The sequence below is a fragment of the Adiantum capillus-veneris genome, chromosome 14 (assembly GCF_014529385.1).
Source record: "Adiantum capillus-veneris isolate H3 chromosome 14, ASM1452938v2, whole genome shotgun sequence".
NCBI lineage: Eukaryota > Viridiplantae > Streptophyta > Polypodiopsida > Polypodiales > Pteridaceae > Adiantum > Adiantum capillus-veneris.
The window spans coordinates 77,276,425-77,292,442 of NC_140944.1; the positions used below are offsets into that span (position 1 = coordinate 77,276,425).

General features: G+C 42.3%; 1 pseudogene; it reads right to left on the reverse strand.

Annotated features, from left to right (window-relative positions):
* Positions 1–11,891: 11,891 nt before the first annotated feature.
* LOC147442638 (uncharacterized) lies at positions 11,892–12,605 on the reverse strand (annotated as a pseudogene).
* Positions 12,606–16,018: the final 3,413 nt, after the last annotated feature.

Genomic DNA, 16,018 nt, shown 5'->3' on the forward strand with positions numbered 1-16,018 from the left:
AATCAATCTAACTGTTGATTACGTTTTCTTGTTAATGACACCCTGAACTTCATCTCAATTTTTCTTACTGTTCTGCTCAAAATTTAGAGAAACGGGAAAAGTGCAATGGCACATTTTATCCAAAACTTGTTCGTCTCCTCAAGATCTTCGATTTGAGTTCTTGGTTTGCGTCAATCGGAGTTCGCAGCAAAAAGTTATGCTGTTTTTACTGCAATTGAGCTTCACGCAGCTTTCTTCGTCCTACTTCTTCGTGAAGCGTCCGCGATCATTTTTCTTATTTTGGCTTTAACTTTTTCGAGAAGATTTAGCTTTTTGCTATTCGTATTGTGGCCGTCAATCTTGCATCTCACGTCACTCTATTTTGAGGACTCGTTTTTTATTAACGTCTCAGTTACCCTACCTTTTTTGGGTGACACCTCTCACATCTTTGGACGTTTCTTGAGCATCCTTCTTACGTTTATCGTTGACAGAACGCAGTACTCATATCTCTTTCATTCTCAATTGCGGCCTTCACCATATATGGTGTGCAGATTTTGCGATCTTATCTTATACGTCTTCTCGCAACAAGATATGGCTATGAATATTCTCGTCAACGGATTTCCTTCTGGCCAGCGTTCTGTTCCTCCTTTCCAAGGTCAAGGATTTCCAGGCTGGAAAGCAAAGATGTTGTTAATTCTTGAAGGCGATGAACTCTCCGATGTTGTTCTTGGTAATCGTGTTTGTCCGCCTCAGCCTGTTGATACGGATAATGATAACATGCTTATCACTGAAGGACCTATATTTGAAGACTGGAATGTTGCCTATACGGATTGGCAACGACGTGATAAAGCAGCTCGTCGGTATATTCTTTCTGCTCTTACTCATTCCCTTTTGCTTGATATGTATGAACTGCCTACTTCCCACGATGTATGGAAGTACCTTATTACAAACTTTTAGAAGAAATCTGTTACACAAATACTTTATTTGAGAGGGTTGCTTAACAAGTTAGAATATAAAGTTAGTACTGCCATGACGGACCATATTGAATCTTTCAAATCTATTATTAATCAACTTGCTGCTGCCGGTGATCCTGTTCCACAAAAGCCACTGATTACACTTCTCCTTGATACGGTGAAGGACTCTTCTTATGATAACATTGTTACTATTCTCTCTAATAAAGATGGTCTTGATTTTGACCAAGCTTGCATGCCTTTAATTGAATACTCTCAACGTCAAGAACGTTGGAATGCTGGTCACGATACAACTATGATTTCACAAGAGGAGACTGAGTCACAACAGATGGAACATGTTGAGATGTAGAGAGAAAGAGAGAGAGACGAGACAAGAGACACACCATATACGCTCCCAAAGACTGATTCATATTGAGGACAAGATACAAATATATAGGTGAGACCAAGTTCAGTAGAGTGAGCCATATATAGCTCCAACACCCCCACTCAAACAAAGGTCTCTAGCTTTGGATGAAAAAACCCTTGGGGAGTTCAAGGGAAAAACCCAAGCCCCTATACAATGTGAAATATGAACCAGTGGTGATGATGTGAAAGTGAATTGTGCATCTATATACAAATATTCAAGTGACTTAGATATCACAAGGTGCAAATGTGGAGTGTGCATAGTGCATGGTACCTAAAAGATTACAATGTCATATGTACAAAGCTATTACAATAGAAAAGAAGCTAATCTAGAAAGAGTGAGGCCGAAGCAACTCTAAGCTTCGAGCGCAAGAGGATGAAACGTGACTCATTGAGGCCTTTGGTCAAAATGTCTGCAATCATCTGGTCACTTGGACAGTGTTCAACCATAATGGTTCCCTTGCGTACTTCATACCTGACATAATGATAATGGACAGCAATGTGGTTTGACTTATTATGTTGAACATAGTCTTTTGCAAGACTAATAGCACTTTGGTTGTCACACCGCAAGGGTGTGCTAGAAAGAGGAGAGTGACCAATATCAATCAGCATTTGTCGAAGCCAAATCAACTCACGAGCTGCAAGTGATGCCGCAACATATTCTGACTCAGTCGTAGAAACTGCAACACAACGTTGTTTCTTGCTGGTCCAAGAAACAAGACAACCATTTATAAAGAAGCAATTTCCACTAGTAGATCGCATAGATAAATGTGAACTTGCCCATTCTGCATCTGTGTAACCCAAAAGAGAAAGAGATTGCATAGAATCCGATGTGAGTTGTCGTCGATAGACTAAACCAAAATCTGTAGTGCCTTTCAAGTATTTCAATACACGCTTTGCAGTAGACCAATGCTTAAGAGAAGGACATGCAAGATGTTGTCCAAGATAGTTAGCAGCGAACAGAATATCAGGACGAGTGTTCATGCCAACAAACTGAAGACATCCAATCAAGTTAGCATAAGGTTGATTTGTGACAAGTTGACCGCCATTGTCAGAAGTATTCTTCGTAGAGCTCGCAAGACAAGGTGTGTTGGCTGAATGTGCAGATTCCATACCAAATTTTTGAATAGTATCTGCAATAAACTTTGATTGTCGAAGGAATAAAATACCTTTTGTACGGTTCCGTTGGATTTGAATGCCAAGACAAGAGTGAATCTCTCCAAGATCCACCATATCGAATGCAGAAGACAATAAATTTTTCACTTGCTGAAGAAATCCCAAATCATTGGAAACAAGGATGGTATCATCCACATAAAGAGCAAGAATCACAAAACTGCTACCTTGGCGTTTTATGTATAAGTTGGGGTCTGACGAGCAAGAGATGAATCCTTTAGAGGTGAGAAAAAGATCAAATTTTGTATACCAGGCTCGCGAAGCTTGTTTGAGACCATATAGTGCCTTATGGAGTTGAGCAACAAGGTCTTCTTTACCTGGAATAACAAACCCTTCTGGTTGTTCCATATAAATTTCCTCTTCCAAGTCACCATTAAGAAAAGCAATTCGCACATCCATTTGATGAGCTTCTAAATCAAATTGAACAGCAAATGCCAATAAAACTCGAATACTTGTAATGCGAAGAACTGGTGAAAAAGTCTCTTGATAATCAACACCAGCTGCTTGGGAGTAACCTTTTGCAACTAAACGCGCCTTGAACTTGTCAAAAGATCCATCTGCTTTTACTTTTGTTTTATACACCCACTTACATTTAAGAGCTGTACGACCAGGAGGTAATTCAGTTAGTATCCATGTACCTTTAGAGATAAGAGAATCGTACTCTGCTTCCATAGCCTCTTGCCATTGATCCTTTTGTGGTGACGTCTCTCACATCTTTGGACGTTCCTTGAGCATCCTTCTTACGTTTATCGTTGACAGAACGTAGTACTCATATCTCTTTCATTCTCAATTGCGGCCTTCACCATATATGGTGTGCAGATTCTGCGATCTTATCTTATACGTCTTCTCGCAACAAGATATGGCTATGAATATTCTCGTCAACGGATTTTCTTCTGGCCAGCGTTCTGTTCCTCCTTTCCAAGGTCAAGGATTTCCAGGCTGGAAAGCAAAGATGTTGTTAATTCTTGAAGGCGATGAACTCTCCGATGTTGTTCTTGGTAATCGTGTTTGTCCGCCTCAGCCTGTTGATATGGATAATGATAACATGCTTATTACTTAAGGACCTATATTTGAAGATTGGAATGTTGCCTATACGGATTGGCAACGACGTGATAAAGCAGCTCGTCGGTATATTCTTTTTGCTCTTACTAATTCCCTTTTGCTTGATATGTATGAACTGCCTACTTCCCACGACGTATGGAAGTACCTTATTACAAACTTTTAGAAGAAATCTGTTACACAAATACTTTATTTGAGAGGGTTGCTTAACAAGTTAGAATATGAAGTTGGTACTGCCATGACGGACCATATTGAATCTTTCAAATCTATTATTAATCAACTTGCTGCTGCCGGTGATCCTGTTCCACAAAAGCCACTGATTACACTTCTCCTTGATACGGTGAAGGACTCTTCTTATGATAACATTGTTACTATTCTCTCTAATAAAGATGGTCTTGATTTCGACCAAGCTTGCATGCCTTTAATTGAATACTCTCAACGTCAAGAATGTCGGAATGCTGGTCACGATACAACTATGATTTCACAAGAGGAGACTGAGTCACAACAGATGGAACGTGCTTTTTATGCTCGAAGGCGTCCATTTCAACGAGGGAACCGCAGAGGTGGCCGTCGCGGTAATATTTTCTCTCGTCTGAAATTTCCTAATAAGAAATGTTCTTACTGCAACAGAAATGGCCATATTGAAGATGATTGTTGGACACTTCAATATGATGAAGAACACAATATTACCACAAAACAACCACGTTTATCTAGAGACTCTTCTTCTTCTTCTTGTGAATATTGTGGACGATCTGATCATCCCACTCATATGTGCTATAAGCGTCGATTCGACACAGATCGGAATAGAGCATATGCTACTGAACATCGAAACAACATTGTACCAGAAACAAGCTGCGTCCTATGTTTAGTTGCTCCAGACAGAATACTTCATGTACGTGATGGATCACTTTTTATTGTCGATTCTGGTGCTACAGGAAATATGACATATCAGTCTAAGTGGCTCCATAACTATCATCCACTGCCAGTTCAACGTGTTGTTTATCTTACTGATGATACTACTTGTCAAGTAAAGGGTATTGGAGACTTATATCTTGGAACCTTATCTTCTTCCACTCGAATTTTGCGAGGAGTATTACATGTACCAGATCTTCAACGTAATCTTCTTTCAGTTGCTAGACTTGTTGATATTGGTCTATTTGTTGGATTTGATCATACCAAATGCCGAATTGAGAAAGATGGACAGACTATAGCCAGTGCTCCTCGAAACGGTAATTTGTTTGAACTCTCTCTCAACGATGCTATAGCAAATATTTTCACTGCTCGAGGTGATCATGATTGCAAAGTATGGCATCACCGTTTTGTTCATGCTGATTTCTCAAAACTCCTTGATCTTCAACGTCGTGATCTCGTTCATGGCATGGATCTTAAAGCCCATCCCCATATGGGAATTTGTGAATTTTGTGCTCTTGGGAAACACAATCGTAAACCCTTTCCTCTTTCAAATACAACTCATTCTCATGACATATTGGATCTTGTTCATACTGATATATGTAGACCTCTACCTTCTTCGAGATCACAATATCGCTACTTCATTACTTTCATTGATGATTTCTCAAGGTATACGACTATATTTCTACTTAGACAAAAATCTGAAGCCTTATCTGTTCTCAAACAATTCCACAAGGCTGCAGAAATTCAAACTGGTCGTCGCCTTAAGAAGCTTCGTAGTTACAATGGAGGCGAATATGTTTCTCAAGAGTTTGTGAGTTACTGTGTTGACAGTGGAATTCATCATGAACACACTATTCCATATTCGCCTCAACAGAATGGTGTTGCTGAACGAAAGAATCGCACTATTCTCAATGCTAAAAGATGTATGTTGATTCATTCTGGCTTATCTCGTGTTTTCTAATCTAAAGCTACTTTGACAACATCATTTATTCAGAATCATCTTCCTACTACTGCACCCTCTGGTAAGATACCCATCACAGCATGGAAAAGTGACATTCCTTCTGTATCTCATTTTCGAACCTTTGGATGTATTGCTTATATTCATGTTCCCAAAGAAACACGAACAAAGCTTGATGCTCCTGGTCTTAAAGTTATTTTTATTGGATATTCTGACACTTCCAAAGGATACAAATTCTATGACCCTTCCTCCAAGAAAGTAATTGTGAATCGTGATGCTACTTTTAACGAACAGCTTATGGGAGGCTCATGGTGCATGGATGATTTTGATGATACTAAATCATTTCTTCAAGCTTTTCCAGTTCTTTCAGAAGATGAAACTCTTCCTATAGAGCAACTTTTCTCTTCACAACCATCCATTCCAAATGTTGCCAATGATGATATTGATATTTTTGTTGATCTCCCAATTGATTTTGAACATGGCTCATGTCATGTTTATGATGACGATATTGCTGATAATGCTTTTGCTACTTCTGAAGATCCCGTTACTTATGATGAAGCTATCTCTTCACCACAAAAGGATCAATGGCAAGAGGCTATGGAAGCAGAGTACGATTTTCTTATCTCTAAAGGTACATGGATACTAACTGAATTACCTTCTAGTCGTACAGCTATTAAATGTAAGTGGGTGTATAAGACAAAAGTAAAAGCAAATGGATCTTTTGACAAGTTCAAGGCGCGTTTAGTTGCAAAGGGTTACTCCCAAGTAGCTGGTGTTGATTATCAAGAGACTTTTTCTCCAGTTGTTCGCATTACAAGTGTTCAAGTTTTATCGGCATTTGCTGTTCAATTTGATTTAGAAGCTCATCAAATGGATGTGCGAACTGCTTTTCTTAATGGTGACTTGGAAGAGGAAATTTATATGGAACAACCAGAAGGGTTTGTTATTCCAGGTAAAGAAGACCTTGTTGCTCAACTCCATAAGGCACTATATGGTCTCAAACAAGCTTCGCGAGCCTGGTATACAAAATTTGCTCTTTTTCTCACCTCTAAAGGATTCATCTCTTGCTCGTCAGACCCCAACTTATACATAAAATGCCAAGGTAGCAGTTTTGTGATTCTTGCTCTTTATGTGGATGATACCATCCTTGTTTCCAATGATTTGGGATTTCTTGAGCAAGTGAAAAAGTTATTGTCTTCTGCATTCGATATGGTGGACCTTGGAGAGATTCACTCTTGTCTTGGCATTCAAATCCAGCGGAACCATACAAAAGGTATTTTATTCCTTTGATAGTCAAAGTTTATTGCAGATACTATTCAAAAATTGTGTATGGAATCTGCACATTCAGCCAACACACCTTGTCTTGCGAGCTCTACGAAGAATACTTATGACAATGGCGGTCAACTTGTCACAAATCAACCTTATGCTAACTTGATTGGATGTCTTCAGTTTGTTGGCATGAACACTCGTCCTGATATTCTGTTTGCTACTAATTATCTTGAACAACATCTTGCATGTCCTTCTCTTAAACATTGGTTTGCTGCAAAGCGTGTATTGAAATACTTGAAAGGCACTACAGATTTTGGTTTAGTCTATCGATGACAACTCACATCGGATTCTATGCAATCTCTTTCTCTTTTGGGTTACACAGATGCAGACTGAGCAAGCTCACATTTATCTATGAGATCTACTAGTGGAAATTTCTTCTCTTATAAATGGTTGTCTTGTTTCTTGGACCAGCAAGGAACAACGTTGTGTTGCAGTTTCTACGACTGAGTCAGAATATGTTGCGGCATCACTTGCAGCTCATGAGTTGATTTGGCTTTGACAAATGCTGATTGATATTGGTCACTCTCCTCTTTCTAGCACACCCTTGCGCTGTGACAACCAAAGTGCTATTAGTCTTGCAAAAGACTATGTTCAACATAATAAGTCAAACCACATTGCTGTCCGATATAATTATGTCAGGTATGAAGTACGCAAAGGAACCATTATGGTTGAACACTGTCGAAGTGACCAGATGATTGCAGACATTTTGACCAAAGGCCTCAATGAGTCACGTTTCATCCTCTTGCGCTCGAAGCTTGGAGTTGCTTCGGCCTCACTCTTTCTAGATTAGCTTCTTTGCTATTGTAATAGCTTTGTACACATGACATTGTAATCTTTTAGGTACCATGCACTATGCACACTCCACATTTGCACCTTGTGATATCTAAGTCACTTGAATATTTGTACATAGATGCACAATTCACTTTCACATCATCACCGTTGGTTCATATTTCACATTGTATAGGGGCTTGGGTTTTTCCCTTGAACTCCCCAAGGGTTTTTTCATCCAAAGCTAGAGACCTTTGTTTGAGTGGGGGTGTTGGAGCTATATATGGCTCACTCTACTGAACTTGGTCTCACCTATATATTTGTATCTTGTTCTCAATATGAATCAGTCTTTGGGAGCGTATATGGTGTGTCTCTTGTCTCGTCTCTCTCTCTTTCTCTCTACGTCTCAACAGCAATTAGCATGCACATGCTACCTAGTGTCCCATGTGCAGGGAAGGATGCTACAAGATTGGAACGAGTGGGGTGCACCTACCCCACAAGTTATTGAAACATTTTCCATTACTCCATTGCAATCAACACATGTTTAAAAGCAGGTCTATTGTGGATCTTCTCGTGCGTCATGCCAATCACCACTCAAATGATGGAATGATGTGTGTCTTTGTGGACTTACCTTTGTGGAGGCACATCAAAACTCAATGGCCAGAGTTTGGGTTGGAGTCTAAAAAAATGAGGCTTGGGTTAGAAAGTGATGGTGTCAATCCCTTCAACACTAATTCTACTTCATGGACCACTTGGCCCGGTGGTGATCGTCAACTACAATATTCGACCATGGAAGACAACCAAGAAGGGTAACTCTTTCCTTGCTTATTCTAGGGAGGTAAAAAGTGTCAAATATTGACATCTACCTCGAGCCCCTAATCGAGGATTTGGAGGATTTATGGAGAGGCATCCCTGTTGTAGATGTCTCACTTGCAAAGGGGGGTAGAGAATCCATTGTGAGGGGAATCCTTATGTGGACTACGCACAAATATTTTGGGCTTGGAGAGATTTTTGGTATCTCCCTTTTCCTTCTCTCTCTACTCTCTCTCCCTTTAGTTTGAGACTTATCTCTAACGATATCATATGTATGACAGGTTGTCCATATCGGGCCACAATGCATGTCCTACCTGTGGACCACCATTGGTGACAAAGAGGTTGGATGCCTTGCACAAGGTAATCTATCCAAACAACCATCATTTCTCACCGCAAGTTCATAGCAAGCACAAGGATCCAACAAATGGGAAGACACCTCTAAAGCTCACGATGGAAAATTGGTCAACCATTTGGAAAGATCACTACAACAACAATCCGGCTCTGAGTACTCCACCAAAAGGTATGTCAAGGTGTTCCATATTTTCAAGGCTTCCATATTGGAAGGACTTAACGATACAACACCTCTTGGATCCTATGCACATATTCAAGAATGTAGCCCACACCCTGTGTGAGCACATTATTAGCAAGAAGGACTCATCAAGGGCGAGGGAAGATTTGAAGATCTTCAAACGTCTCCCCGCCTCTAGTACTCCCCACCATGCCCCCAATGGGAAGATCGTGCTTCCTAAAGCTCCATGGATGCTAGCCAAATAAGCGTTGGACAAAGTGAAGGGTACCATTGCGTCTATTCTCACACCAACATGATACATGAGGTCGCTAAAGGGAGCTTTCACAAAAGAGAAGGAAGGTGAAAGCATTCAATTGTATGAGTTGAAGTCCCATGATTGACACAAGATGCTTTAGGTAATGTCCCTTTCGCTAGTCTAGGACACATATGATTTGTGTGTATGACTTTCTTTCACTTTCCCTTCCTCTAATTTACATTGTAGCTCATCCTGTCGGTAAGTATGTGTATATGATAGGACAAGAAAATCAAGGATGTTATTTTTAAACTTGGAGAGCTAGTAAGGTACACCACAAGACTCCCCTCAAATACATTTTTTTAATGTACACAATAACCTCAACTAGCCATAGTGTATCCTTGTGTGTTTTCTAGATTTGTGCGCTCCAAGGAAATTGAAATAGATGCTATCCCTACTGCTCAAACAGAGGAATATCAAAGCTCGAGCGAGATTCCCCGAGCAATCCATAAAACGAGCGAGATAGGGCAAGGCACATATACAAAACAAAAACCAAACATGATTTCTTAGGTGACTTCAAGCACAACAACAAAAAATTAATTGAAGATTGCACCTATTTTTATGGTAAATCAACCAGAAATTTTTGACCAACAAAACCCTTTGAACAAGGTTTGGGTAGAGTGTTTTCTTTGATGGGCTAATACACTTGGAACCGTTATAATGACATGTTGATATTCGTCTCCAATTTCAGCCCCCAATCGAAGGATTAAACCACAAGCTTTACACTAAAAAGGTAAGGTTGTTTCCACTAAATTAATCTCATGAATAAGGAGAGTTTGGGAGCTCTTTGCTTTTTCTTCTTCTCCTCTCTCTCACTCTACATCAAGTTATTATGGGTTGACGTGCAATACCTTGCTATGCCTTTTTAAGTTACTCTAGAGAAAACTGTGGGAACTTGAAAATAATTCTATTAATGAGGTCATTCTTTTGAGAACTCCACATCATGGTATATAAAGTTTGTTTCAAACTATCATATGAAGCCTACCATCAAGGGGTCGGAAAGTTAGTGGTGCTGCCAAAGATGGTGGTGACTTGTCAAGGGAGGTGGTAATGGTGGGGGATTATAAGGAGTGCTTTGATAAAAGAGTATTCAAGGTGGATAAATTTATGAACACTTTCTTAGGACAACTTCTCCCCATGCAAGTTCTTTTTCACCCAACCATGTTGATAAACAAAAGAAACCTAGGTTTAGTATATTTCCATCTATAAATTCTGAGATTTATCTTCAAAATTCAAAGTAGAAGGTGAGAAAACCTAGAAATTTTTGAGGAATTTAGTAGAAAAACCTTCTCTTAAATTTTCCATGTTTATATAAGCATTGCTCTAAGTTCGCAGGCTGCTTGGGATTCCTAGTCTATTGACTAGTCCATCATGCCTCGACCCAGATTACTAACCCAATGTGCGATGCCCTTATGTTGAAAGGATTTTTTGGAAACTTATAACTCTAACCATATTAATGGAGAGAGGCATCTCTCAAAACTGCCACATGGCAACAAGAGGTGGGCTCGTGTCTACGATTCTCTCTATTTTCTTCAGGAGCATGTAGAGATACCAAACGTCGACTTTGATCTGAGCTTGCCCTCGATGAGATTGACACCCTCCTCCTCAGTTCGCCCCATGGACCTCTATATCTGTTCTACGTGAGAATGGATAGGGATCATCTCTCTCTCTCTCTCTCTCTCTCTCTCTCTCTCTCTCTCTCTCTCTCTCTCTCTCTCTCTCTCTCTCTCTGTCTCTCTCTCCCCTTCCTTTTAATGGGGTGTAGTCATTGCCATTCGGCATGGAAGGAAATAGCAACGAAGAGGAAAGCAAAGGAGATATCTCTGGCAGGGAAAGTATAGTCTCTCTCTCTCTCTCTCTCTCTCTCTCTCTCTCTCTCTCTCTCTCTCTCTCTCTCTCTCTCTCTCTCTCTCTCTCTCTCTCTCTCTCTCTCTTTCTCTCTCTCTCCCTCCCTCTCTGTTGAAAATTGTCTTCTACTTACTGTCTCATCGTGCTACCCAGTCGGGAAGACCTCCAAAATCTACCTCTTAAGATGTGTCACAATTGCCTCGCACAAAGCTGGGTGTGGACACATGCGCATCAACGATGCCAACACACCCTTAAAAAATTTGCGGGCATATCCTCGAGTAGCATGTTGCATGCATACCTCTCCAACCATGCAGACATGCGGCTGACCAAAATCATCATAAACTCCTTACTTCCATTCTCTTTGTCACTATCTAGCTATATATCCTCCTTTTACTCTCGCTGCAGCTGCTGCTCTATGAAAATCACATTGGACCAGGGTTCCAAATTGTCAGAATTCCCCGACGCATCATGCACTATACTGATGTACGTCTGCCATGGAAGAATTTAACACATAATCCTTTACACATGGACAATATCAAGGTAAGGACATATAGTCCTCAAGAAGTTTGATCTTGAGGAGTCTCCATGGAAGTCAAAGTGCATGGGAGTTTTTTTCAAATACTACTGAGTTCCTGGCCTACCATATAAATGAATTAAATAGATTGGTAGCTCTAGTTTCAGCCGCGCATGCGTGCACTTATGCCTGCAATATCATGACCAAACAAGATAATTTTTTGAGCAACGTCAGCACCGTTCTTACGTTCGTTATTCAGCAGAGTAGCCACGCTGCAATGTCGGTGTTGGGATGTGCTGCAGACGAGCAACGATGCATAATAAATAACAATACAGGCTAGCTAATTAGGCGGGCGCTCCAAGATCGAAGGTGTTGAGCGTTACTGCTCATCTCTGGGTTACGAGCTTGGTAGCGTTAACTACTATGTGAGACCTATAATTGTGGACAGTACCCATCGCTCCTTTCACATGACAATGGACACAGCCGCCAACCTTACGTGGTTGTAATGCCCGACCTGCCACCCATGCTTGGAGCAGCTAGACCAGCCCATCTTTGACCCCGAGTGGACTCCACAAGTCTTTCCATAATCAGAGGTGACTCCCCTTTCTGCAATTTCCTGGGCGCCGCCTCCAATTAAATGTCGAGGCCGGACAGCTCCGTCTGCACCTACCTCAAAGTGTAGCAGGACGGTGGCATGCTCGTTGGCAAGCTCGTGTCTGTCACTCGCGCTGCTTGACTTATTGTTCGGTGCCATCAGAGCTGTTGTGACCAAGATGGCAGCTTCAAGGCCATGGCCAGAATCATGGGTCTGAGCCGCAGCCCCCTTGCCTTTCCATTACAGCTACATTGTAGAGCACTGCCCAACACCTTCTCCTACTACCTTCCCCGCATGTAACTCGTCGGACTCTTCCATTCTCACGCTCACCACCGTCGCACCCAACACCATCTCCAATCCGCTCATCGTCAACCCTAGGTAGCCAATCGACTACAATTGATGAGAACAAGATCATACACTCCCCTTCTGTAAATGCATGAATAGCCACCATCGAGGAGTCCATACTCATTGGCGGGAAATGGAGAGGGGGCGAACTAGGGGGGCTGCACGCTGTGGGTGATGGAAACAGCTTGCACACACACACACACACATGCACACTATTGTCATTGGTGAGGCCATTCCATTGCTTGCATCCAATGTACACACACTGGCACAGGTGGCAGGCCAACTCTTAGCCGTGGATGGTAACCATCTTGGCGCCTCTGTGATGAGAGCTTGCAGATCAACAAAGTCGCCAAGGTTAAAGCTGCCCATAAGGAGCAGACACACAAAGCAGACCATCCCCACGTCAACGATGGCGACAACAGACCTCCTCCAGGGCTGACAAATCAGCAACAAAAAAAAAATAATTGCTTTCTATCAGCTCTGCCAAAGGTATCAACGTCGGAACAGTTTCCTTGACCTCATACCTGGCCTCTTTGACATCGACCCATGCACCGACGATGGCGGCTTACAGATCGAAGGGTACTGGAAGTCTTCTCTCTCTCTCCCCCCCCCTCTCTCTCAGTTTTTTTATAAAAAAACTCACTGAAAGCGCGCACCGGCGTGCGCTCTTTCAGAGAGTTTCTTTTTAAAAACTGATTGTGTGTGTGTGTGTGTCTATGAGAGAGAGAGAGAGAGAGAGAGAGAGAGAGACAGAGAGGTGATCGCCTTCTGTAAATGCAGGGATAGCCACCATCGAGGCATGGGCGGGCAATGGAAAGGGGGCGAACTAGGGGGGCTGCACGCTGTGGGTGATGGCAAAAGATTGCACACACACACACACGCACGCTATTGTCATTAGTGAGGACATTCCATTGCTTGCATCCAACCTACACACACTGGCACAAGCGGCAAGCGAGCTCTAAGCCGTGGATGGTAACCATCTCGGCGCCTCTGTGATGAGGGCTTGTAGATCAACAAAGTCACCAAGGTTAAAGCTAGCCACAAGGAGCAGACACACAAAGCAGACCATCCCCATGTCAACGATGGCGATAGAAGACCTCCTCCAAGGCGTTGGAAGTCCTCTCTCTCTCTCTCTCTCTCTCTCTCATTTTTTAATAAAAAAACTCACTGAAAGAGCGTGCGCCGGCGCGCGCTCTTTCAGAGAGTTTCTTTTTAAAAACTCTGTGTGTGTGTGTGTGTGTGTGTGTGTGTGAGAGAGAGAGAGAGAGAGAGAGAGAGAGAGAGAGAGAGAGAGAGAGAGAGAGAGAGAGAGAGAGAGAGAGAGAGAGAGAGAGAGGTGCTCGCCTCTTATCTCCTGCCAAGACATTGTAGCTTGAGCATGAGCTCAAGCTACAATGTGAGCTCGCGAGCCCACTTTGGCCAGTATGCGTGTAGAAGTCGACGCAAGCAAGCTGAGTGAGTGAGAGAGAGAGAGAGCTGTGGCTTGGAAAAAGCATGTGGTTGAGTGCAATCTCCAGGGCTTCAAGAGGGAGAAGAGGGATATTGATGTGTTGAGAGAGCCGGCCTTGCTTACTCCATCAAGCTTACCATAGATAAGAGTTGTCGTAGTAAGAGATGGAGATTCCGTCGATGTAGCCACCCTTGGACCAATGCAAATCTCATTCGAGCTGGTGTTATTGAGTGGTATTCCAAAATTGCCGCCTCCACCATATTGTTGAGGTCTCTCAAGCTTGTTGGAAAGAGAGGGATGAGCAAGATTGTTAGGGATGAGAGAAGAGGGTTGATCACAGTTGATCAGGCTAATATATTATCTTGCAAAATGGTGTGGTTGATGGGGTGCAAAGGAAGACGCGGCTTAGAGAAGTGATGGGAGGAGCAGCAGATGCCAAGGTTGAAGAAGGAGGGAGGGCGGCAAGGGGAGGTATAGTGGGGGAAATGGGGGGTGGCAGGGGCCATGATTGTACGAGGAGAGGGTAAGGTTAGTACAACATAGGGAAGGGGAGGGGGGGAGCTTTTGAGGCTGAGAGAGAGAGAGAGAGAGAGAGAGAGAGAGAGAGAGAGAGAGAGAGAGAGAGAGAGAGAGAGAGAGAGAGAGGGAGGGATAATGTAAGGAGGAGGAGAGAGTGTGTGTGTGTGTGTGTGTGTGTGTGTGTGAGAGAGAGAGAGAGAGAGAGAGAGAGAGAGAGAGAGAGAGGGAGACTGGCAATGTCAGTGTGTCTATTTGAGGGGTCATAAAAAAAGGTAGCGGGGGTTTCAAGGGAGAAGAAGAGGAGTTGCTTCCTGAAAGGAAGCATGGATGGAGAACGAGTCTCTAAGTAATTTGAGAGGCGTTACACACACAAAAATTGCAGGGAGCGAGAGAGAGAGAGTAGGGAGAGCAACGAGAAACTAGAGTAGTAGCAGCTACCCATCGCCCAACAGGGCGAGACAAAGCAAAGAACTTAGAGCCGCCGCCCACCGCCTCCGAAAGAAACTACAATTTTCAAAGAGAAGCACGCCTCAAAATCTTCCCCCCCACTTGAAACTCTTCCAACTTTTGGCCTTTGCTCAAATGGCATCATCTTTAGATCCCATTTTCTTAACAATTTTCTTAAAATCGTGCACACATGCTCACACACTCGCTACACCTGCAGCAGCCTAGAGATTTAGCTACCATCACGCCATCTCGTGTCCACAGTCCTTGCACATGTGACCATGTTCCCATCCTCTTCACTAGCACACGGACAAGAGAGACGGAGACAGCCTTTCCCCCCCGAGTTGCCCAACACCTGCTATACAAATTTCTTTTGTTGAATTTTCCAAGAGAAAATTTAAGAAAATTAAGCTTATTTTTAGGGGCTTTACACTATTTTTCTTTATATTGAGGCGGAATTTCTCCCTTTCCGCTTACCCTCAACTCGCCTACTACTCGGTTCAACATACTAATAGGTTCATTATTATATTTTTTGCAATCTTGCCAAGATTCCAACATATGTAGCATTAGCCCTTTGCAAGTTGTCCAACCAAAAACTTAGCAAGTTGGACTCGAACTCTCGCTGCTCCACACGCGCATCTTCAAGTCAACGGAGCTTACAATGTAGGAGGTTGCATATGTTGCACGGCATAGTGCAACACATTAATAAAAAAATATAACCAAGCCCTCCCAAAACCTGCTTGGCCACGCTGCTGTCAATGACTATGTGTCATTGACCCCATGCTATTTCTCCTGCTAGCGTGCTATAGTAGATCACTCTACGCCCTTCCTTTAGTCCCATCTTTTGTCTTTGCATCTGTTGGGATTCGTGTCGCACTTTTTTTTTCAAAAATTGTTGGGACATACTAGCATTTTTTAAATTGAAAAGGGAACGATATTAAGCTAAGCCACATTTTTCCCAAACACCTAGTAATCAATGGAAAAAGGAGAGCATTAAAAAACTCCACATAAAATTTAGGATTTTTTGAGGGTTATTTTAATTTTCCAAATCTACCCGGTTTCCTTCAAGGCAAGCCTCAAAACTAACCGAGAATTTTAAATTTTTTTGTACTTTAAAT